Source organism: Bombina bombina, unplaced genomic scaffold (assembly GCF_027579735.1).
Source record: "Bombina bombina isolate aBomBom1 unplaced genomic scaffold, aBomBom1.pri scaffold_943, whole genome shotgun sequence".
NCBI lineage: Eukaryota > Metazoa > Chordata > Amphibia > Anura > Bombinatoridae > Bombina > Bombina bombina.
In genome coordinates this window covers 72849-98706 of record NW_026512942.1, presented here as the reverse complement: position 1 = coordinate 98706, position 25858 = coordinate 72849, and the positions used below count along the sequence as shown (strand labels likewise).

The window sequence follows — 25858 nt, the reverse complement described above, 5'->3', positions numbered from 1 at the left end:
ATCGATTTTTTAATGATTTTTTCTTAGAAGTCTTAAAGGGATATTTACCTTTAATCTTCGGATGTGAAACCCAATCTGATGTCACTAACTGGCTGCAAAACATTCTTTAGAGCTCAGCAATGTGACCTTGCAGAGCAGGAACTAATACTAAGTGACCTAAATAACTAAGACCTAGGTACAGCACACACTGCATTCTCATAAAGCTGTGTACATAATCTGCAGCTGTATTCAGCTCACTCTGTGTTCCCCACACAGTGTACCTTTTTGTGGTCACGTAAATAACACAGATCTTGCATCAATGCCAGTGAACTAGGTGCACCTGACACTGAAACATTCCACACACATCTTCCTTATGGAGCTTTAATCCAAGTCACATTTGCAATAAAATAATTAAAGGGATATTCCAGCCAAAATTGGAAACCACATGGGTACATTTCAGTATTGAACAGATGCATGTTTGTAATATGCATGCATTAGCAAATATGCTTCTAATAAAAGCTATAGCTGTTTTAAAAGTGTATTTAAGTATGCACCGTGCACCAGCATTTTAAACACTGCACTTGTTCAGAGAGCCTAAAGTGCTTGTACCATCTGGTAATGACTCAATTTGTTAATTGCTGACATAATACAAACCCCACCGATGATCTGCGCAGCTGCATTGTTTAAAACGTGGGTGCAGTGACAATATCTGGCTATGCTTCACATACACGTGCAGAGAAAAATGCTAACCCCAAAAACAGTGATAACTTTTACTAAAAGCATTTTTGCCAGTACATGTATATTGCAAATATGTTTCTATTCAAAGATGTAATTCATCTACGTGCATTTAAATTTTGACTGGAATGTCCCTTTAACTGCAAAATGCTTTTATAAATCCCGAAAACTGAGGAGCTCTGAGTTTCTACATATTTCCTCAGCACAGTTAGTTTGTTTTTTTCTTTGCAGAAGTCTTAAAGGGATATTTACCTTTAATCTTCGGATGTGAAACCCAATCTGATGTCACTAACTGGCTGCAAAACATTCTTTAGAGCTCAGCAATGTGACCTTGCAGAGCAGGAACTAATACTAAGTGACCTAAATAACTAAGACCTAGGTACAGCACACACTGCATTCTCATAAAGCTGTGTACATAATCTGCAGCTGTATTCAGCTCACTCTGTGTTCCCCACACAGTGTACCTTTTTGTGGTCACGTAAATAACACAGATCTTGCATCAATGCCAGTGAACTAGGTGCACCTGACACTGAAACATTCCACACACATCTTCCTTATGGAGCTTTAATCCAAGTCACATTTGCAATAAAATAATTAAAGGGATATTCCAGCCAAAATTGGAAACCACATGGGTACATTTCAGTATTGAACAGATGCATGTTTGTAATATGCATGCATTAGCAAATATGCTTCTAATAAAAGCTATAGCTGTTTTAAAAGTGTATTTAAGTATGCACCGTGCACCAGCATTTTAAACACTGCACTTGTTCAGAGAGCCTAAAGTGCTTGTACCATCTGGTAATGACTCAATTTGTTAATTGCTGACATAATACAAACCCCACCGATGATCTGCGCAGCTGCATTGTTTAAAACGTGGGTGCAGTGACAATATCTGGCTATGCTTCACATACACGTGCAGAGAAAAATGCTAACCCCAAAAACAGTGATAACTTTTACTAAAAGCATTTTTGCCAGTACATGTATATTGCAAATATGTTTCTATTCAAAGATGTAATTCATCTACGTGCATTTAAATTTTGACTGGAATGTCCCTTTAACTGCAAAATGCTTTTATAAATCCCGAAAACTGAGGAGCTCTGAGTTTCTACATATTTCCTCAGCACAGTTAGTTTGTTTTTTTCTTTGCAGCTAGGGATTCAGGGTAATAACATGCAAATGATATTCACTCTGTCTCACTTTTTAACTTGTTTATACCCGTGAATCTGCATATTCGGTGCCGTTCAAGACAGCTTCAAAAATTTACCAAAGGTAGCAAGTGAAATGCCAGAAAAATAAGTATGAAACACTTTTTTCTACCTTAAATTCATAGCACATGTTAGCAAATAAGCACTGCATTGCAAAAGGAATGCTGTAAAATAATTTAATGCTGTAACTATGTTAGCCCAGTTTACAAAACATTGCAAAAATGATCAGCATACAACACAAATGTTTTAAATTGTCTTAATTGCTGTGGCCAGTAGGCATCATATATAAATCATTCAGCACTTGAACGTATTAAGTGGTCCATAAGTCAGGTCTTGAGAAAACCCAGGAGCCAGGGAGCAACTTACCCCTGGCTCTTACCTTTTGGATTACTTTTCATGTATCTATATACAAATACCACTGTGTGGCTCATAAACTTTAAACAAATTTGTCAATCCATTCCCTAAGTAGTATGTTACATAGTTAAAGGGATATGAAGCCCATAATGTTTCTTTTGTGATTGACAGAGCATTCCATTTTTAAAAAGTTTCCAATTTACTTCTATTATCAAATTTGCTTAGTTCCCATAATATTCTGTGTTGAAGAGATACCTGGGTAGGCATCTGGAGCTCTAAATTGCAGGAAACAGTGCTGCCATCTAGTGTTCTTGCAAATGGATAACTACTGCCATATAGTACTTCAGAAATGGGCCATCTCCTAACCATACATCCCTGCTTTTCAACAAAAGATTCCAAGAAAACCAAGAAAAATTGATTATAGAAGTAAATTAAAAAGTTCTTTAAAATTGCATGCGCTATCTGGATCATGGGAAAAAGGAGAGTGTGTGTGTAACACAAGTATCCTATATTGGTCCACAAAGGAAGTTTATGGAGGGTGCTGAGTGCCAAAAGTAATGAGTGGAGTTTTGCGTTATGAGGAGTGCAGTGCTAACTTGCACGTTATTGTCACCGCTAACTTACCTACAGCGCTGGTATTACAGGTTTTCAGAAACCCGGCGTTATTAGGCAAGAAGTGAGCGAAATTGAGCTCCATACCGCACTCCAATACCAGTGCTGCTTAAGTGCACGATTTCCCCATAGACATCAATGGGGAGAACCGGCTGACTCACCTGCAAAAAAGCAGCTTAAAGCTCCGTAACGCAGCACCATTGATTCCTATGGGGAAACTAAATTTCTTTCATGTAATTGGCAAGAGTCCATGAGCTAGTGACGTATGGGATATACAATCCTACCAGGAGGGGCAAAGTTTCCCAAACCTCAAAATGCCTATAAATTACACCCCTCACCACACCCGTAATTCAGTTTTACAAACTTTGCCTCCTATGGAGGTGGTGAAGTAAGTTTGTGCTAAGATTTCTACGTTGACATGCGCTTCTCAGCATTTTGAAGCCCGATTCCTCTCAGAGTACAGCGAATGTCAGAGGGATGTGAAGGGAGTATCACCTATTGAATGCAGTGGTTTTCCTCACGGAAGATCTATTTCATAGGTTCTCTGTTATCGGTCGTAGAGATTCATCTCCTACCTCCCTTTTCAGATAGACGATATACTCTCATATACCATTACCTCTACTGGTAACTGTTTCAGTACTGGTTTGGCTATCTGCTATATGTGGATGGGTGTCTTTTTTGTAAGTATGTTTTTTATTACTTAAGACACCCCAGCTATGGTTTGGCACTTTATGCATTTATAGAGAGTTCTAAATATATGTATTGTACTTTTATTTGCCATGAGTCAGGTTCATGTATTTACTTGTGCAGACTGTCAGTTTCATATTTGGGGAAAATAAACATTTTAAGAAATATTTTCTTACCTGGGGTTTAGTCTTTTTTTTCAAATTGACTACTTTTTTCTTGCAAATTGCGGGCAGTATTAGGCCCGCGGGTGCGCCAAATGCTAGACTTTATTGCGTCATTCTTGGCGCGAGAATTTTTTGTCGCGAAAGTACGTCCGTTGACGCAAGTTCGTCATTTCCGGCATCGTAGTGGACGCAGAGTCCTTACACAGGGTTGCGTCGTTAGTGACGCAAGTGTGTCATTTTTCGGATGTTGTTGGTGCCAAAAAAAATTTCAGTCCCGTTGTGCGTCATACTTGGCACCAAAATTTTTCATTTATTAATACCCCATTGCTATTTGCCTCTTGCCTTTTCTATGTCAGAGGGCTATGCTATTTTCATTTTTTCCCATTCCTGAAACTGTCATATAAGGAAATTGATAATTTTGCTTTATATGTTGTTTTTTCTTTTACATTTTGCAAGATGTCTCAATCTGATCCTGTCTCAGAAGTATCTGTTGGAATTTTGCTGCCTGACATTGGTTCTACCAAAGCTAAGTGCATTTGTTGTAAGATTGTGGAAATTATATCTCCGAATGTCATTTTTATTAGTTGTCATGATAAACTTTTACATGCAGATAATGTGTCCATCAGTAATAGTACATTGCCGGTTGCAGTTCCTTCAACTTCTAATGTACATGATATACCTATGAATTTTAAAGAATTTGTTACTGATTCTATTCAGAAGGCTTTGTCTGCATTTCCGCCTTCTAATAAACGTAAAAGGTCTTTTAAAACTTCTCATAAAGTTGATGAAACTTCAAATGACCGACCACATAATGATTTATCCTCCTCTGATGATGATCCTTCCTCAGATATTGACACTGACAAATCTACTTATTTATTTAAAATAGAGTATATTCGTTCTTTGTTAAAAGAAGTGTTAATTACTTTGGATATTGAGGAAGCCAGTCCTCTTGACGTTAAGACTAGTAAACGTTTAAATGCTGTTTTTAAACCTCCTTTGGTTACTCAAGAGGTTTTTCCTATTCCTGATGCTATTTCTGATATGATTTCTAAGGAATGGAATAAGCCAGGTACTCCTTTTATTCCTTCTTCAAGGTTTAAAAAATTGTATCCTTTTCCAGCAATTTCTATAGAGTTTTTGGTAAAGATCCCCAAAGTTGATGGGGCTATTTCTACTCTTTCTAAACGTAACACTATGCCTATGGAATATAGTACTTCTTTTAAAGACCCTTTAGATAGGAAACTTGAATCTTGTCTAAGGAAAGCCTATTTATATTCAGGTCATCTTCTTAGGCCTGCAATTTCTTTGGCTGATGTTGCGGCTGCATCAACTTTTTGGTTGAGAATTTAGCGCAACAAGAATTGGATTCTGACATATCTAGCATTGTTAGCTTACTGCAACATGTTAATCATTTTATTTGTGATGCCATTTTTTATATTATCAAAATTGATGTTAGATCCATGTCTTTAGCTATTTTAGCTAGAAGAGCTTTGGGGCTTAAATCTTGGAATGCTGATATGACATCTAAGTCTAGATTATTATCTCTTTCTTTCCAAGGTAATAATGTATTTTGTTCTCAGATGGATTCTATTATTTCAACTGTTACTGGGGGAAAGGGAGTTTTTCTGCCTCAGGATAAAAAAAATCTAAGGCTTTTAACCGTTTTCATTCCTTTCGTCAAAATAAGGAACAAAAATCTAATCCTTCCCCCAAAGAATCTGTTTCCAATTGGAAGCCTTCCTCAAATTGGAATAAATGCAAGCCTTTTAAAAAACCAAAGTCAGCCTCTAAGTCTGCATGAAGGTGCAGCACTCATTCCAGCTCAGCTGGTAGGGGGCAAATTAGGGTTTTTCATGGATATATGGATAAATTATGTCCAAAATCAATGGATTCAGAGCATTGTCTCTCAAGGGTATCGAATAGGATTCAGAATAAGACCTCCTGTGAGAAGATTTTTTTCCCTCACGTATCCCAGCAAATCCAGCAAAAGCTCAGGCTTTCCTGAAGTGTGTTTCAGACCTGGAGTCTTCAAGAGTAATCATGCCAGTTCCTTTTCAGGAACAAGGTCTGAGGTTTTATTCAAATCTATTCATTGTCCAAAAGAAGGAAAACTCATTCAGACCAGTTCTGGATCTGAAAATTTTGAATTGTTATGTAAGAGTACCAACAACTATTCTGCCTTTTGTTCAGCAATGACATTATATGTCTACAATAGACTTGAAGAATGCATACCTTCATATTCCAATTCATCCAGAACATTATCAGTTCCTGAGATTCTCTTTTCTAGACAAGCATTACCAATTTGTTGCTCTTCCATTTGGCCTAGCAACAGCTCCAAGTATCTTTTCAAAGGTTCTAGGTGCCCTACTCTCTGTAATCAGAGAGCAGGGTATTGCGGTGTTTCCTTATTTGGACGATATCTTGGTACTAGCTCAGTCTTTACGTTCTGCAGAATCTCACACAAATCAACTAGTGTTGTTTCTTCGAAAACATGGTTGGAGGATCAATTTACCAAAAAGTTTCTTGATTCCTCAGACAAGGGTCACCTTTTTAGGCTTCCAGATAGATTCAGTGTCCATGACTCTGTCTCTAACAGACAAGAGACGTTTAAAATTGGTTGCAGCCTGCCGGCACCTTCAGTCTCAGTCATTCCCTTCAGTGGCTATGTGCATGGAAGTTTTAGGTCTCATGACTGCAGCATCGGACGCAATCCCCTTTGCTCGTTTTCACATGAAACCTCTCCAGCTTTGTATGCTGAATCAATGGTGCAGGGATTATACAAAGATATCACAATTAATATCCTTAAATCCCAATGTTCGACACTCTCTGACGTGGTAGTTAAATCACCAGCGTTTAGTTCAAGCGTCTTCCTTTGTTCGGCCAACCTGGACTGTGTTCACAACAGATGCAAGTCTTTCAGGTTGGGGAGCTGTTTGGGGATCTCTAACAGCGCAAGGGGTTTGGAAATCTCAAGAGGCGAGATTACCCATCAATATTTTAGAACTCCGTGCAATTCTCAGAGCTATTTAGTTTTGGCCTCTGTTGAAGAGAGAACCGTTCATTTGCTTTCAGACAGACAATATCACAACTGTGGCATATGTCAATCATCAGGGTGGGACTCACAGTCCCCAAGCTATGAAAGAAGTATCTCGGATACTTGCTTGGGCGGAATCCAGCTCCTGTCTAATCTCTGCGGTGCATATCCCAGGTGTAGACAATTGGGAGGCGGATTATCTCAGCCGTCAGACTTTACATCCAGGGGAGTGGTCCCTCCATCCAGATGTGTTTTCTCAGATTGTTTAGATGTGGGGTCTTCCAGAGATAGATCTCATGGCCTCTCATCTAAACAAGAAACTTCCCAGATACCTTTCCATGTCCATGGATGTTCAGGCGGAAGCAGTGGATGCGCTGACACTTCCTTGGTTTCATCATCCTGCTTACATTTTCCCGCCTCTAGTTCTTCTTCCAAGAGTGATCTCCAAAATCATCATGGAACAATCGTTTGTGTTGCTGGTGGCTCCAGCTTGGCCACACAGGTTTTGGTATGCGGATCTTGTTCGGATGTCCAGTTGCCAACTTTGGCCACTTCCGTTAAAGGGACAGTCTAGGCCAAAATAAACTTTCATGATTCAGATAGAGCATGTAATTTTAAACAATTTTCCAATTTACTTTTATCACCAATTTTGGTTTGTTCTCTTGGTATTCTTAGTTGAAAGATTAACCTAGGAGGTTCATATGCTAATTTCTTAGACCTTGAAGCCCACCTCTTTCAGATTGCATTTTAACAGTTTTTCACCACTAGAGGGTGTTAGTTCACGTATTTCATATAGATAACACTGTGCTCGTGCGCGTGAAGTTATCTGGGAGCAGGCACTGATTGGCTAGACTGCAAGTCTGTCAAAAGAACTTAAAAAAGGGGCAGTTTGCAGAGGCTTAGATACAAGATAATCACAGAGGTTAAAAGTATATTATTATAACTGTGTTGGTTATGCAAAACTGGGTAATGGGTAATAAAGGGATTATCTATCTTTTAAAACAATAAAAATTCTGGTGTAGACTGTCCCTTTAAGGAAGGCCGGACCTACTATCTCAAGGTCCGTTTTTCCATCAGGATCTCAAATCATTAAATTTGATGGTATGGAAATTGAACGCTTAGTGCTAAGTCATAGAGGTTTCTCTGACTCAGTGATTAATACTATGTTACAAGCTCGTAAATTTGTCTCTAGGAAGATTTATTATCGAGTTTGGAAGACCTACATTTCATGGTGTACTTCTCATAAATTCTCTTGGCATTCTTTTAGAATTCCTAGAATTTTACAGTTTCTTCAGGATGGTTTGGATAAGGGTTTGTCTGCAAGTTCCTTGAAGGTACAAAACTCTGCTCTTTCTATTTCTCCTGTAGTGTAGTCAGTCCACGGGTCATCCATTACTTATGGAATATTTCTCTTCCTAACAGGAAACTGCAAGAGAATTACCCAGCAGAGCTTGCTATATAGCTCCTCCCCTCACCTGTTATACTCAGTCATTCTCTTGCAGCCTAACTAGATAGGAAGCTGTGAGAGATCTGTGGTGTTTTTTTAACTTAGTTTATTTCTACAATCAAAAGTTTGTTATTTTTAAATGGCACCGGAGTGTGCTGTTTATTCTCAGGCAGCTTTAGAAGAAGAATCTGCCTGGGTTTTTTTCTATGGTCTTAGCAGACGTAACTAAGACCCACTGGCCGTTCTCATCTGAGGAAAAGTGAGGTAACTTCAGAGAAGGGGAATAGCATGCAGGGTCCCCCTGCAACAAAGAGGTATGTGCAGTAAATTATTTTCTGAGGAATGGAATTGACTGAGAAAATACTGCTGATACCATTGTAAAGTAAGTTCAGCCTTAAATGCAGTGATAGCGACTGGTATCAGGCTGATGTGTGTGTGTGCACTGAATGTATTTTCTAAGGAATGGAATTGACTCTGAAAATACTGTTAATACTGAAATAATGTATGAGCCTTAACTGCAGTAAAAGCGACTGGTAGCAGGCTTGTAAATAATAATACATAACTTTTAAATGTATGTTTAAAACGTTTACTGGCATGTTAATCGTTTTTTGTGAGGTACTTGGTGATAAAACTTATTGGGGCTTGATTTTTACCACATGGCCATTTTTGTTTTCTGCATAGAAACAGTTTCTGAGCTTCCCCACTGTTGTAATATGAGTGGGAGGGGCCTATTTTAGCGCTTTTTTGCGCAGTAAAAATTCAGTCACGATCTTTCTACTTCATCCTCCATGATCCAGATCGTCTCTAGAGAGCTCAGGGGTCTTCAAAATCCATTTTGAGGGAGGTAATCAGTCACAGTAGTCCTGTGACAGTGTATTTGACTGTGAGAAAAACGTTAATTATATAATTGTTATCCGTTTTTGGGTACTAAGGGGTTAATCATCCATTTGCTGGTGGGTGCAATCCTTTGCTAACTTAATACATTTACTGTGAAAATTTGGTTGCCATAACTATTTTTGTTCATTGTTATTTCAACTGTGTCAGTTTTTCTGTGCTTCTTAAAGGCACAGTAACGTTTTTTATATTGCTTGTAAATTAATTTTGACAAGTATTTACAAGTTTGCTAGTCTCATTGTTTGTTTAAACATGTCTGACTTAGATGAATCTCTTTGTTCACTATGTTTAAAGGCCAATGTGGAGCCCAATAGAAATTTGTGTACCAATTGCATTGATGCTACTTTTAATAAAAGTCAATCTTTACATGTAAAGAAATTATCACCAGACGACGAGGGGGAAGTTATGCCGACTAACTCTCCTCACGTGTCAGTACCTGCGCCTCCCGCTCAGGAGGTGCGTGATTTTGTGGCGTCAAGTACATCAGGGAGGCCCTTACAAATCACTTTGCAAGACATGGCTACTGTTATGACAGAAGTATTATCTAAGTTGCCAGATTTAAGAGGCAAGCGCGATAGCTCTGGGTTAAGGATAGAGCGCGCGGATGAGATGAGAGCCATGTCAGATACTGCGTCACAGTTTGCAGAACGTGAGGACGGAGAGCTTCATTCTGTGGGTGACGGATCTGATCCAGGGAGACTGGATTCAGAGATTTCCAATTTTAAATTTAAGCTAGAGAACCTCCGCACATTGCTAGGGGAGGTATTAGCGGCTCTGAATGATTGTAACACGGTTGCAATTCCAGAGAAATTATGTAGGTTGGATAAATACTATGCGGTACCGGTGTATACTGACGTATTTCCTATACCAAAAAGGCTTACAGAGATTATTAGCAAGGAGTGGGATAGACCTGGTGTGCCTTTTACCCCTCCTCCCATATTTAGGAAAATGTTTCCTATTGACGCCACCACACGAGACTTATGGCAGACGGTCCCTAAGGTGGAGGGAGCAGTTTCTACTTTAGCTAAGCGTACCACTATCCCGGTGAGGATAGTTGTGCCTTTTCAGATCCAATGGATAAAAAATTAGAGGGTTACCTTAAGAAAATGTTTGTTCAACAAGGTTTTATTTTACAGCCCCTTGCATGCATTGCGCCTGTCACTGCTGCGGCAGCATTCTGGTTTGAGTCTCTGGAAGAGGCCATTCACTCAGCTCCTTTGGATGAAATAATGAACAAGCTTAAAACACTTTAGCTAGCTAACCCATTTGTTTCTGATGCCGTTGTGCATTTAACCAAACTTACGGCTAAGAACTCCGGATTCGCCATCCAAGCGCGCAGAGCGCTATGGCTTAAATCCTGGTCAGCTGACGTGACTTCTAAATCTAAATTGCTTAATATTCCTTTCAAAGGGCAGACCTTATTCGGGCCCGGCTTGAAAGAAATTATTGCTGACATTACGGGAGGTAAGCGCCATGCTCTACCTCAGGACAGGGCCAAATCAAAGGCCAAACAGTCTAATTTTCGTGCCTTTCGTAACTTCAAGGCAGGAGCAGCATCAACTTCCCCCGCTCCAAAACAGGAAGGAGCTGTTGCTCGTTACAGGCAGGGCTGGAAAGTTAACCAGTCCTGGAACAGGGGCAAGCAGGCCAAGAAACCTGCTGCTGCCCCCAAGACAGCATGAAGAGAGGGCCCCCTATCCGGAAACGGATCTAGTGGGGCGCAGACTTTCTCTCTTCGCCCAGGCTTGGGCAAGAGATGTCCAGGATCCCTGGGCGTTGGAGATCATATCCCAGGGATATCTCCTGGACTTCAAGACTTCTCCTCCACGGGGGAGATTTCATCTTTCAAGGTTATCAGCAAACCAAACAAAGAAAGAGGCGTTTCTACGCTGTGTACAAGACCTCTTACTAATGGGGGTAGTCCACCCAGTTCCGCGGACGGAACACGGGCAGGGATTCTATTCAAATCTATTTGTGGTTCCCAAAAAAGAGGGAACCTTCAGACCAATCTTGGACTTAAAAATCCTAAACAAATTTCTAAGAGTTCCATCATTCAAAATGGAGACTATTCGAACCATCCTTCCCATGATCCAAGAGGGTCAGTACATGACCACGGTGGACTTAAAGGATGCCTACCTTCACATACCGATTCACAAGGACCATTACCGGTATTTGAGATTTGCCTTCCTAGACAGGCATTACCAGTTTGTAGCTCTTCCCTTCGGATTAGCTACGGCTCCAAGAATCTTTACAAAAATTCTAGGATCACTTCTGGCGGTACTAAGACCGCGAGGCATAGCGGTGACTCCGTACCTAGACGACATTCTGATACAAGCGTCAAGTTTTCAAACTGCCAAGTCTCATACAGAGATAGTTCTGGCATTTCTGAGGTCGCATGGGTGGAAGGTGAACGTGGAAAAGAGTTCTCTATTACCACTTACAAGAGTTCCCTTTCTAGGGACTCTTATAGATTCTGTAGAGATGAAAATTTACCTGACAGAGGCCAGGTTATTAAAACTTCTAAATGCTTGCCGTGTCCTTCACTCCATTCCACACCCGTCAGTAGCTCAGTGCATGGAAGTAATCGGCTTAATGGTAGTGGCAATGGACATAGTACCATTTGCGCGCCTGCATCTCAGACCGCTGCAATTGTGCATGCTAAGTCAGTGGAACGGGGATTACTCAGATTTGTCCCCCCTACTAAATCTGGATCAAGAGACCAGAGATTCTCTTCTATGGTGGCTCTCTCGGCCACATCTGTCCAAGGGGATGACCTTTCGCAGGCCAGATTGGACGATTGTAACAACAGACGCCAGCCTTCTAGGCTGGGGAGCAGTCTGGAATTCCCTGAAAGCTCAGGGATTATGGACTCAGGAGGAGAAAATCCTCCCAATAAATATTCTGGAGTTAAGAGCAATATTCAATGCTCTCCTAGCTTGGCCTCAGTTAGCAACTCTGAGGTTCATCAGATTTCAGTCGGACAACATCACGACTGTGGCTTATATCAACCATCAAGGGGGAACCAGAAGTTCCCTAGCGATGTTGGAAGTCTCGAAGATAATTCGCTGGGCAGAGTCTCACTCTTGCCACCTGTCAGCGATCTACATCCCAGGCATGGAGAACTGGGAGGCGGATTTTCTAAGTCGCCAGACTTTTCATCCGGGAGAGTGGGAACTTCATCCGGAGGTCTTTGCTCAACTAGTTCGTCGTTGGGGCAAACCAGATCTGGATCTCATGGCATCTCGTCAGAACGCCAAGCTTCCTTGTTACGGATCCAGGTCCAGGGACCCGGGAGCGGTGCTGATAGATGCTCTGACAGCCCCTTGGGTCTTCAACATGGCTTATGTGTTTCCACCATTCCCAATGCTTCCTCGTTTGATTGCCAAGATCAAACAGGAGAGAGCTTCGGTGATTCTGATAGCGCCTGCGTGGCCACGCAGGACCTGGTATGCAGACCTAGTGGACATGTCGTCCTGTCCACCGTGGTCTCTGCCTCTGAGACAGGACCTTCTAATTCAGGGTCCTTTCAAACATCCAAATCTAATTTCTCTGAGGCTGACTGCATGGAGATTGAACGCTTGATTCTATCAAAGCGTGGGTTCTCGGAGTCGGTTATTGATACCTTAATACAGGCTAGGAAGCCTGTTACCAGAAAAATGTACCATAAAATATAGCGTAAATATTTACATTGGTGCGAATCCAAGAGTTACTCATGGAGTAAGGTTAGGATTCCTAGGATATTGTCCTTTCTACAAGAGGGTTTAGAAAAGGGTTTATCTACTAGTTCGTTAAAGGGACAGATTTCTGCTCTGTCTATTCTTCTACACAAACGTCTGGCTGAAGTTCCAGACGTTCAGGCTTTCTGTCAGGCTTTAACTAGGATTAAGCCTGTGTTTAAGTCTGTTGCTCCGCCGTGGAGCTTAAACTTAGTTCTTAATGTTCTTCAAGGCGTTCCATTTGAACCCCTTCATTCCATTGATATCAAGTTGTTATCTTGGAAAGTTCTGTTTTTGATGGCTATTTCCTCGGCTCGGAGAGTATCTGAGTTATCTGCCTTACATTGTGATTCTCCTTATCTGATTTTCCATTCAGACAAGGTAGTTCTGCGTACTAAACCTGGGTTCTTACCTAAGGTAGTTACTAACAAGAATATCAATCAAGAGATTGTTGTTCCATCTCTGTGTCCTAACCCTTCTTCAAAGAAGGAACGACTTTTGCATAATCTGGACGTAGTCCGTGCCCTGAAATTCTATTTGCAGGCAACTAAGGATTTTCGTCAAACTTCTTCCCTGTTTGTCATTTACTCTGGACAGAGGAGAGGTCAAAAGGCTTCGGCTACCTCTCTCTCTTTTTGGCTTCGTAGCATAATACGATTAGCCTATGAGACTGCTGGACAGCAGCCTCCTGAAAGGATTACAGCTCATTCTACTAGAGCTGTGGCTTCCACCTGGGCCTTTAAAAATGAGGCCTCTGTTGAACAGATTTGCAAGGCTGCGACTTGGTCTTCGCTTCACACTTTTTCAAAATTTTACAAATTTGACACTTTTGCTTCCTCGGAGGCTGTGTTTGGGAGAAAGGTACTTCAGGCAGTGGTTCCTTCTGTTTAATGTTCCTGCCTTGTCCCTCCCTTCATCCGTGTACTTTAACTTTGGTATTGGTATTCCATAAGTAATGGATGACCCGTGGACTGACTACACTTAACAGGAGAAAACATAATTTATGCTTACCTGATAAATTCCTTTCTCCTGTAGTGTAGTCAGTCCACGGCCCGCCCTGTTTTTACGGCAGGTCTAAATTTTAATTAAACTCCAGTCACCACTGTACCCTATGGTTCCTCCTTTCTCGTATGCTTGGTCGAATGACTGAGTATGACAGGTGAGGGGAGGAGCTATATAGCAAGCTCTGCTGGGTAATTCTCTTGCAGTTTCCTGTTAGGAAGAGAAATATTCCATAAGTAATGGATGACCCGTGGACTGACTACACTACAGGAGAAAGGAATTAATCAGGTAAGCATAAATTATGTTTTTATTTCACAGAAAGATTGCTAAACTTCCTGATATTCACTGTTTTGTACAGGCTTTAGTTCGTATTAAGCCCGTCATTAAATCAATTTCTCCTCCTTGGAGTCTTAATTTGGTATTGAAGGCGTTACAGGCTCCTCCATTTGAGCCTATGCATTCTTTGGACATTAAACTTCTTTCTTGGAAAGTGTTGTTCCTTTTGGGTAACTCTTCTGCTAGAAGAGTTTCTGAGCTATCTGCTCTTTCTTGTGAATATCCTTTTCTGATTTTTTCATCAGGATAAGGCAGTTTTGCGGACTTCATTTAAATTTTTACCTAAGGTTGGGAATTCTAACAACATTAGTAGAGAAATTGTTGTCCCTTCCTTGTGTCCTAATCCTAAGAATTCTTTGGAAAGATCCTTACATTCTTTGGATGTGGTGAGAGCTTTGAAATATTATGTTGAAGCTACTAAAGATTTCAGGAAGACTTCTAGTCTATTTGTTTTATTTTCTGGTCCTAGGAAAGGTCAGAAGGCTTCTGCTATTTCCTTGGCTTCTTGGCTTTTGATTCATTCAGCTTATTTGGAGTTGGGTCAGACCCCGCCTCAGAGAATTACAGTTGATTCTACTAGATCAGTCTCCACTTCGTGGGCTTTTAAGAATGAAGCTTCAGTTGATCAGATTTGCAAAGCGGCAACTTGGTCCTCTTTGCATACATTTACTAAATTCTACCGTTTTGATGTATTTGCTTCTTCAGAAGCAGTCTTTGGTAGAAAAGTTCTTCAGGCAGCTGTTTCAGTTTGATTCTTCTGCTTATGTTTTAAGTTTTTCTTGTCATTAAAGAATAAACTTTTTTTTATTTTATCCCTCCCTCTCTAGTGACTCTTGCGTGGAGTTCTACATCTTGGGTTTTGATATCCCATACGTCACTAGCTCATGGACTCTTGCCTATTACATGAAAAAAAAACATAATTTATGTAAGAATTTACCTGATAAATTAATTTCTTTCATATTGGCAAGTCCATGAGGCCCATCCTTTTTTATGGTGGTTATGATTTCTTGTATAAAGCACAATTATTTCCAAATTCCTTTGTTGATGCTTTTCATTCCTTTTTTATCACCCCACTACTTGGCTATTCATTAAACTGAATTGTGGGTGTGGTGAGGGGTGTATTTATAGGCATTTTGAGGTTTGGGAAACTTTGCCCCTCCTGGTAGGATTGTATATCCCATACGTCACTAGCTCATGGGCTCTTGCCAATATGAAAGAAATGAATTTATCAGATAAATTCTTACATAAATTATGTTTTATGTTTACACCTAACATCAACCCCGAGTCTAAACACCCCTAATCTTACACTTATGAACCCCTAATCTGCCGCTCCGGACATCGCCGACACCTACATTATTCTTATTAACCCCTAATCTGCCGCTCCAGACATTGCCAACACCTACATTATACTTATGAACCCCTAATCTGCTGCCCCCAACATTGCCGACACCTACATTATATTTATTAACCCCTAATCTGGCGCCCCCAACATCGCCGCCACTATCATAAACATATTAACCCTTAAACCGCCACACTCCCGCATCGCAAACACTAGTTAAATATTAACCCTTAATCTGCCGCCCCCAATGTCGCCGCACTATACTAAATTTATTAACCCCTAATCCTAAGTCTAACCCTAACACCCCCTAACTTAAATATAATTAAAATAAATCTAAATAAAACCTACTATCATTACCTAAATAATTCCTATTTAAAACTAAATACTTACCTGTAAAATAAACCCTAAGCTAGCTACAATATAACTTATAGTTACATTGTAGCTAGCTTAGGGTTTAATTTTATTTTACCACCACCCACACAACCAAACCCCCAAATAAAATCCTAAGTAAAAAAACCTAAGCTCCCCATTGCCCTGAAAAGGGCATTTGGATGGGCATTGCGCTTAAAAGGGCATTTAGCTCTATTGCTGCCCAAACCCTAACCCAAAAATAAAACCCACCCAATAAACCCTTAAAAAAAACCTAACACTAACCCCTGAAGTTCCACTTACAGTTTTGAAGAGCCGACATCCATCCTCAGCGAAGCCGGGAGAAGTCTTCATCCAAGCCAGCAGAAGTGGTCCTCCGGACAGGCAGAAGTCTTCATCCAGACGGCGCGGAGCGGGTCCATCTTCAAGACATCCGGCACGGAGCATCCTCTTCTTCCGACGACTAAAGACGAATGAAGGTTTCTTTAAAGGACGTCATCCAAGATGGCGTCCCTTGAATTCCAATTGGCTGATAGAATTCTATCAGCCAATCGGAATTAAAGGTTAAAAAATCCTATTGGCTGATGCAATTGAGCTTGCATTCTATTGGCTGTTCCAATCAGTTTTCTATCAGCCAATCAGAATTCTATCAGCCAATCGGAATTCAAGGGACGCCATCTTGGATGACGTCATTTAAAGAAACCTTCGTTCGTCTTTACTCGTCGGAAGAGGAGGATGTTCCGCGCCGGATATCTTGAAGATGGACCCGCGCCGGATGGATGAAGATAAAAGATGCCGTCTGGATGAACGCTTCTGCCCTTCTGGAGGACCACTTCTGCCGGCTTGGATGAAGACTTCTCCCGGCTTCGTTGAGGACTTCTTGCTTCTTCGCTGCGGACTTTTCCTGGCTTCGTTGAGGACTTCTTGCCGCTTCGCTGAGGACTTCTCCCAACTTCATTGAGGATGGATCTTCAGCTGTGTTTGGAAAACACTGGAGGGACACGCCAATTTTGACATCTTTGGAATACAGAAGGAGGCTGACCTGAGACGATAAGTCTTTTGTGTTAATGTTGCACATATGCTGATTTTTAACTTTTATCTTGTGAGTGGCCATTTGTCGTGTGTGTTATATTAAAACTGTTATTACTCTGCATTTGAGTCTGCGCTCCTCTCTTCTCTAATTTCAGAGAAAAACGTATCTTCAGGCGTTATGGTTAGGTTTTTTTAAGGGTTTATTGGGTGGGTTTTATTTTTAGGTTAGGGTTTGGGCAGCAATAGAGCTAAATGCCCTTTTAAGGGCAATGCCCATCCAAATGCCCTTTTCAGGGCAATGGGGAGCTTAGATTTTTTTTAGTTAGGATTTTATTTGGGGGGTTTGGTTGTGTGGGTGGTGGGTTTTACTGTTGGGGGTTGTTTGTATTTTTACAGGTAAAAGAGCTGATTTCTTTGGGGCAATGCCCTGCAAATGGCCCTTTTAAGGGCTATTGGTAGTTTAGTTTAGGCTAGGGGATTTTTTTTATTTTGGTGTGGCTTTTTTATTTTGATAGGGCTATTAGATTAGGTGTAATTAGTTTAAATATCTGATAATTTTTTTATTTTGTGTAATTTAGTGTTAGTTTTTTTTGTAATGTAGGTAATTGTATTTAATTTATGTAATTTATTTAATTGTTGTGTAAGGTGTTAGTGTAACTCAGGTTAGGTTTTATTTTACAGGTAAATTTGTATTTATTTTAGCTAGGTAGTAAATAGTTACTTATTATTTTAACTATTAATAACTATTTAGTAACTATTCTATATATTAGTTATATTGTAGCTAGCTTAGGGTTTATTTTATAGCTAAGTATTTAGTTTTAAATAGGAATTATTTAGGTAATGATAGTAGGTTTTATTTAGATTTATTTTAATTATATTTAAGTTAGGGGGTGTTAGGGTTAGACTTAGGTTTAGGGGTTAATACATTTAGTATAGTGGCGGCGACGTTGGGGGCGGCAGATTAGGGGTTAATAAATGTAGGTAGGTGGCGGCGATGTTAGGGACAGCAGATTAGGGGTTAATAATATTTAACGAGTGTTTACGATGTGGGAGTGCGGCTGTTTAGGAGTTAATATGTTATAGTGGCGGCAATGTCGGGAGCGGAAGATTAGGGGTTAATAATTTTATTTCAGTGGCGGCGATGCGGGAGGGCCTCGGTTTAGGTGTTAATAGGTATTTTATGGGTGTTAGTATACTTTTTAACACTTTAGTTATGAGTTTTATGCTACAGATTTGTAGCATAAAACTCATAACTACTGACTTTAGAATGCGTTACGAATCTTGCGGGATAGGCTGTACCGCTCACTTTTTGGCCTCCAAAAAAAAGCTTGTAATACCGGCGCTATGTAAGTCCCATTGAAAAAAGACTTTACAAAAATTGTGTAAGTTAATTTGCGGTACGGCCAAAAAAGTGTGCGGGACAGCTGTACCTACAAGACTCATAATAGCAGCGGTAGTGAAAAAGCAGCGTTATTATTATTATTATTATTATTATCATTTATTTGTATAGCGCCGCCAAATTCCATAGCGCTGCTTTTTTACTCATAAAGCAAAACTCGTAATCTAGCCGTAAGTGTTTAACTGCTGCACAAAGATTAAAAACATAGTCAAAGGCAGCAGTGCTAGTGCTGAGAAACTAGCTGAACAAATCTGATGAGCTAGTGGCAAGAGGCATAAATGTAGCCACTAATCAACAAACAACTCCCAATAGTGCATTGCTGCTCCTGCAGATATGTACATATGCTTTTGTTTTAACAAGGCATACCAAGGAGAAAAAAAATGTAATGATATTAATCTAAGTGAATTTAAAAGTGCCAATTTTAAATTTTGGCTTTTATGTCCCTTAAATTTTCAAAGTTAGCTCACAGGAAAAATGTGTAAAAAAATATATATAAAATTAAAGGGACACTGAACCCAAATTTTTTCTTTTGTAATTCAGAAAGAGCATGCAATTTTAAGCAACTTTCTAATTTACTCCTATTATCAATTTTTCTTCGTTCTCTTGCTATCTTTATTTGAAAAAGAAGGCATCTAAGCGTTTTTTGGTTTCAGTACTCTGGACAGCACTTTTTTATTGGTGGATGAATTTATCCACCAATCAGCAAGGACAACCCAGGTTGTTCACCAAAAATGGGCCGGCATCTAAACTTACATTCTTCCATTTCAAATAAAGATACCAAGAGAATGAAGAAAATTTTATAATAGGAGTAAATTAGAAAATTGCTTAAAATTTCATGCTCAATCTGAATCATGAAAGAATTTTTTTGGGTACAGTGTCCCTTTAAATTGAGTTTTTAATTATGCATAATCAAAATTTTATTGGGGGAATTAAATTTTGAGTTTATTATTCTTTTAACATGCAGGCAAATTAGATAATCAGTCTGGATGTAAGATTTATGCAGCACTATACTTTTCTGTAGTAGCTGTGCATTCTGGGTAAACATAAGTAAATAAAGCCCAAACTGTCTCACCTTTAATTCTTTATCTTTATATATGGATCCCTTTATGCATATACAGTGCCGTTGGCAATGGCTTCAGCAACATAGCGTGTGTAAGAATACCAGAAAACCCCTTGCACTTGCATTTTTTACCATGTTAAATTTATAAAACCTTAAATATTGCTACATGTGCATAGGGACATTCCTGTATAACATGCATTATGGAACTAGAGTCACATTGTGATTTTCATTTGCATATCCTTAACAGAATTCCTAGCTGCTGCGAAAACTGTGCAGGATATTCTGTGAAAAGATCAGACTGTGTGTAATTAATAATGAATGCTTTTAAAAATGTATGAAAGAATTAAGCCCTACTCTACCAGGACTTTCAGAGAAAAACTTGCACAAAATACCGGAGATTTTTTTTTTGCATTTTTGCTATCAATCCATTTAAACAGAAATAGAACATTGTTGTTTTTTTTTTTATTTATTTACCTATCAAACCTATATATATATTTTTTCAGTCAACCCACCGTATTGATCTAGGCCCATTTTGGTATATTTCATGCCACTATTTCACCTCCCAAATGCGATCAAATAAAAAAAAAAAATTTTTCACAAACTTTGGTTTTCTCACTGAAATTATTTACATACTGCTTGTGCAATCAATTAAATGGTTGTAAAAGCTTCCCTGGGATCCTCTTTATTCAGAAATAGCAGACATATGTGGCTTTGCCATTGCTTTTTGGTATTTAGAAGGCCGCTAATTGCAGCTGTGCACCACACTTCTATTATTCCAGGCATTGAAGGGGTTAATTTTATCTTTAGTGTAGAGATTGCCCTCCCACTTGACACTTCCCACCCCCTGATCCCTCCCAAACAGCTCTCTTCCCTCCCTCACCCCCCACTGGTCACCCCCATCTTAAGTACTGGCAGTTTGCCAATATAAAAATGTAAGACTGTTTTTTTTTATTAATATATATATATATATATATATATATATATATATATATATATATATATACATATATATATATATATATATATATATATATATATATATATATATAATTTTATTTTATTTTTCTGCAGGGTAGGATACCCCTGACCCTCCAACCTCTCTGATTCCTCTCAAACAGCTCTCTAACCCCCCCCCCCCCCCCCCCCTCTAACTAGTGCTGCCATCTTAGGTACTGGCAGCTAGTAACTTTTAAAAAAAATCCTGTAATTTGTATTTATTTCTGTAGTGTTATTGGTCCCACCACTTCCCCCACTCCTGTGATCTCCAGTTAGGGACCCCCCCACATCCCCTTCCTCTCCCTTTATTTTTTTTATTTTCCTCCCTCCCCCTTCCGCTGGGCCCACCCGCCTCCCAGATTCCCTCCCACACCTCCTGCCGGCAACAGCAGCTGATCGCTACACACAGTGAGACAGACAGTGTCACTGTGTGTAACAATCCGATCGCGCTCTGGTAACATATGCGGGTAGATGACTGGAGCTCAGGAACTCGAGCTCTCTGCATAGCCAAGACTGCTGGAGCTTTCTGAAGCTCAGACGTGTGTGTATGTGTATATGTGTATATATATATATATATATATGTATATGTGTGTATATATATATATATATATATATATATAAAATGTGTGTGTGTATATAAATATATATAATATATAATTTATTTAGTATATATATAATATTATATATATATATATATATATATATATATACATTGTGCTGTACAATAGGCAACGTTCACCATGATTCTAAACAAGGAAAGCTTATATTTACTGGGCAAGTTATTTGCTCACCTAACTCATCACTTTCTTCGCGTTTATGCCACACACACAGCTACCTCGTCTTACTGGTTTATTGCCAGTTAGGTGCACCTCATTAGGGTGGGTGAATCACAGATTGTTGCTTTCTCTGGCAGCTTTACATGTGTTATCATGGGTTCCCTAATGCTTTCTCTTTTTATGGATGTAGTTCAAAAACTAAAAGCTGAGAACTCTACATGATTACAGCTGGCAACTGTGCTTCTACCACTGTAGTGCACAGTATTGCAGGATGCTATATACTAAGGAGTTCAAGTGTATGTTTGGCAACTGGATATGCAACCTCTCATACTACATTTGTTTGTCCAGCGTGAATAACGTGCCAACTTTATAATTAAAGGGGCAAGAAACGCACATTTGTTTTCTTTGATGATTGAGAGAGAGCATAGGATTTTACAAAAGTTTCAGATTTAATTCTGTTATCAAATTTACTTTATTCTCCGGTGCATGTGTTTAGAACACTATATGACCAGGTTTGCAAGAATGCGTCTGTTACACTTTTGTCTGCTAGTGCTTAAAAAAATGTGCACGCTACCTACCCATGTACTCAGTTTAATAAAGAATACCAATTTGATAATAGAAGTAAACAGGAAATATTTTTTAAATAATATGTCCCTTACGATATAAGCATGCTCCTGAACCTGGTTAATGTGCTTTAATCTTAATGAGCTAAGCATTAACAAAAATACCAACAGTATATTTGATAATAGAAGTAAATTGGAAAGTTGTTTGTTTTTTTGTTTGTTTTTTATTTGCATGCTCTGTCTGAATCATGAAAGTTTAATTTTGACTTGCATATCCCTTTAAAAGGACAGTAAACACCTTGTAAGTAAAAGACATTTCTGTTGTCGTGCAGTAGAATATTATATCAGTCAAGTTTTAACTTTTTTAAAACAAATTAACATTGTGCTTGCTGCATTTGTTTTCCAAGAGCCAAGTTCCACCCACCATTTGCCTTATTTGGGGAAGCCAAGCTTGAGTCTGTAGATGGCATGTTTGGCTTGTTCATAATGTTAGTATAAAGTACATTGTAAGGGAAAGATATGTAGCAGGGTCAGCAGTGCGCCTTTCAAGGTCTGAAAATTAGAAAAAGCCTCTATTTTTAGAGCTAAATTACATGAATTAGAGGCAAAATAATTAATGAAAGTACACTTCAAAGTTGCCTTGCTATGTATAACTAAAAAAATTATTTTGAAATATCAAGTTGTTTACTGTCCATTTAAGATGCTCAGTGTTATAATGGAATACAAATTATACCTGATAAATTATAAGTCCATATTACACTGCCAATGCTGGCTCCATATGAGAAAAACATGAGGCTGTCAAATAAAAATAGTGAATTTAGTTCTGAAAACACGTTTGCTTATGAATCGTAATGAGACACAGAAAATTTAAATGTTGTGACCTTTCTGCACCTTTAACATCTAAACCCCAGTGGAACTAAAAGAGTACATCAAAACCAAAATAATTCACAAGCTATAAAAGGGTCTTCCCATTGACGTAATAAATAGCTCAGTTTATACAAATCTCTACTTTATTGGATTCTAAAACTAGGATTAAAGGGACACTGAACCCAAATTTTTTCTTTTGTTATTCAGACAGAGCATGAAATTTTAAGCAACTTTCTAATTTACTCCTATTATCAAATTTTCTTCATTCTCTTGGTATCTTTATTTGAAATGCAAGAATGTAAGTTTAGATGCCAGCCCATTTTTGGTGAACAACCTGGGTTGTTCTTGCTGATTGGTGGATAAGTTCATCCACCAATAAAAAAGTGCTGTCCAGAGTAATGAAAAAAAAAGCTTAGATGCCTTCTTTTTCAAATAAAGATAGCAAGAGAATGAAGAAAATTTGATAATAGGAGTAAACTAAAAAGGTTCTTAAAATTGCATGCTCTGAATCACGAAAGAAAAAATTTGGGTTCAGTGTCCCTTTAATTAACCCTTATAAAGCAAGACATACAGGTCACTCAAAACACCAAAAAATAATAATTTGTACGCCCAAAAGAAAAGAAAAAGGTTTAATGTTTGCTGCACTCTGTTCCAGTATGCATCTGATTTTGCACACTTTTTCCCAAGTTGTTGGCACAGGCTGAGAAACGTGTCGTCTTTTAAGTTTCTTATAAAGATTTTAATGCAATTACACCTTGCCACAAAGATCCATTTTATTATTGACAAATGATGAATGAGTACTTGTGTATCCTGCCACTTGCAGTATTTTGTACCCTGCTACCTGTGATTAGTCAGCTGGACGACTGGGAAATTCCAGCTTGCTATGAGAGCACCTGGAGGTGTTCTCTTTTTGTGAGTATTCTGTACACTATTTCATACCGCTTTGATACAGACTGTGCAAGCACAGGAATTGCTATAGATAGATAAATAAATAATAAACACAGAAAAAAGTCAGATGACCCCCAACTCCACTTGTGAACAGCTTTCAACACTCTATTTATCAATCAATGGCAGACAGGGGCATACATATTCGCCCCTGTCCACCCGAGCTCTCCTCTTGTGGACAGCAATCCCCTGCCAGAATTTAACATTGCATGCAAGCGCTTTGAGCTCATGTGCAACCCCTCCGACCAGGGAGATTGAAATTCTCCACCGGTCTGATGATTGCTGCTTGATAAATCCTTACTGCAGGTTCTCTTGTGCAAACCTGCAGTTGAAAGGAGGAGAAAGGCTTGATAAATCGAGCCCATGGTGTCTCTTCCACCACAAAAGATTCAGGTTACAAATAGAGAGACAAAAAGTTGAGTAGTCCTCAATAAAGTAGGTTAATTATTGCCTTTGGCTAATGATCCTGAAAAACTGAATTGCAAAGCAATTCCCAATCTATCATATATACTAGTAACTCCACAGAGAATGGAACAATGGGGCAATTGAGGAGTGGACTTGGTGTCCATCAGCAATCATCCGTACGTTAGTTCTTCAGCTTATGTCCATCTCCTTTGTTGATGGTGGCCAATGCTCTCAGATGTAGGAGTTCAAACTTTTATTTGTTTTGCCCAATATTCTCAATGAAATAAATTCCTCTTTGGCCAAAGAGACCATGATATGGTACCCATTGCTTTGAAAACTGTTTTCAGACGTTCATGCTTCAACGGACTTGCTGTGCAGATAAACAATTAATGGAAAAATATGGTGTAGTTTGGATGTCAGATGCTTACACACTAGTGTTAACAGAAAACATAAGTAGACTCGGTAAAGTAAGGCTCATGTTTTTTTAAGGTGTTTGTAAAACATTTGGGCAATAGGACCTTTGGTGCTCTGTCAGGTTGCAGTATGTAATGTATTTCCTATTAGATATCCAGCAGCCAGCATTCTCAAAGTTTGAACCGAAATGCAGAATTGTTATTTCACAATAAAAATGTATAATGTTTTGAAGTGTATTCATCTTTTGTCTTTGTTCTCCACCCAAAGTGTACGTTGTTTTGTACTTCTCTCACACGTATTAGCTAGGCATGTCAATAGAACTATAATTTTAAATCCTATTTTTAAGAAAAACGTTTTCTTTCATGTAATTAGCAAGAGTCCATGAGCTAGTGACGTATGGGATATACATTCCTACCAGGAGGGGCAAAGTTTCCCAAACCTTAAAATGCCTATAAATACACCCCTCACCACACCCACAATTCAGTTTTACAAACTTTGCCTCCGATGGAGGTGGTGAAGTAAGTTTGTGCTAGATTCTACGTTGATATGCGCTCCGCAGCAAGTTGGAGCCCGGTTTTCCTCTCAGCGTGCAGTGAATGTCAGAGGGATGTGAGGAGAGTATTGCCTATTTGAATGCAGTGATCTCCTTCTACGGGGTCTATTTCATAGGTTCTCTGTTATCGGTCGTAGAGATTCATCTCTTACCTCCCTTTTCAGATCGACGATATACTCTTATATATACCATTACCTCTGCTGATTCTCGTTTCAGTACTGGTTTGGCTTTCTACAACATGTAGATGAGTGTCCTGGGGTAAGTAAATCTTATTTTCTGTGACACTCTAAGCTATGGTTGGGCACTTTGTTTATAAAGTTCTAAATATATGTATTCAAACATTTATTTGCCTTGACTCAGAATGTTCAACTTTCCTTATTTTTCAGACAGTCAGTTTCATATTTGGGATAATGCATTTGAATTAATCATTTTTTCTTACCTTCAAAAATTTGACTCTTTTTTTCCTGTGGACTGTTAGGCTCGCGGGGGCTGAAAATGCTTCATTTTATTGCGTCATTCTTGGCGCAGACTTTTTTGGCGCAAAAATTCTTTTCCGTTTCCGGCGTCATACGTGTCGCCGGAAGTTGCGTCATTTTTTGACGTTATTTTGCGCCAAAAATGTCGGCGTTCCGGATGTGGCGTCATTTTTGGCGCCAAAAGCATTTAGGCGCCAAATAATGTGGGCGTCTTATTTGGCACTAAAAAATAAGGGCGTCGCTTTTGTCTCCACATTATTTAAGTCTTATTTTTTCAGTGCTTCTGGTTGCTAGAAGCTTGTTCTTTGGCATTTTTTCCCATTCCTGAAACTGTCATTTAAGGAATTTGATCAATTTTGCTTTATATGTTGTTTTTTCTCTTACATATTGCAAGATGTCTCACGTTGCATCTGAGTCAGAAGATACTACAGGAAAATCGCTGTCTACTGCTGGAGCGACCAAGCTAAGTGTATCTGCTATAATTTTTGGTATCTGTTTC

General features: G+C 39.2%; 1 protein-coding gene across 1 annotated transcript in view; it reads left to right on the top strand.

Annotated features, from left to right (window-relative positions):
• LOC128644612 (regulatory-associated protein of mTOR) overlaps window positions 1-25858 on the top strand; it is a gene marked incomplete at its 5' end in the record, with an annotated part of 93403 nt that overhangs the window by 12216 nt on the left and 55329 nt on the right. The window lies entirely within an intron of this gene.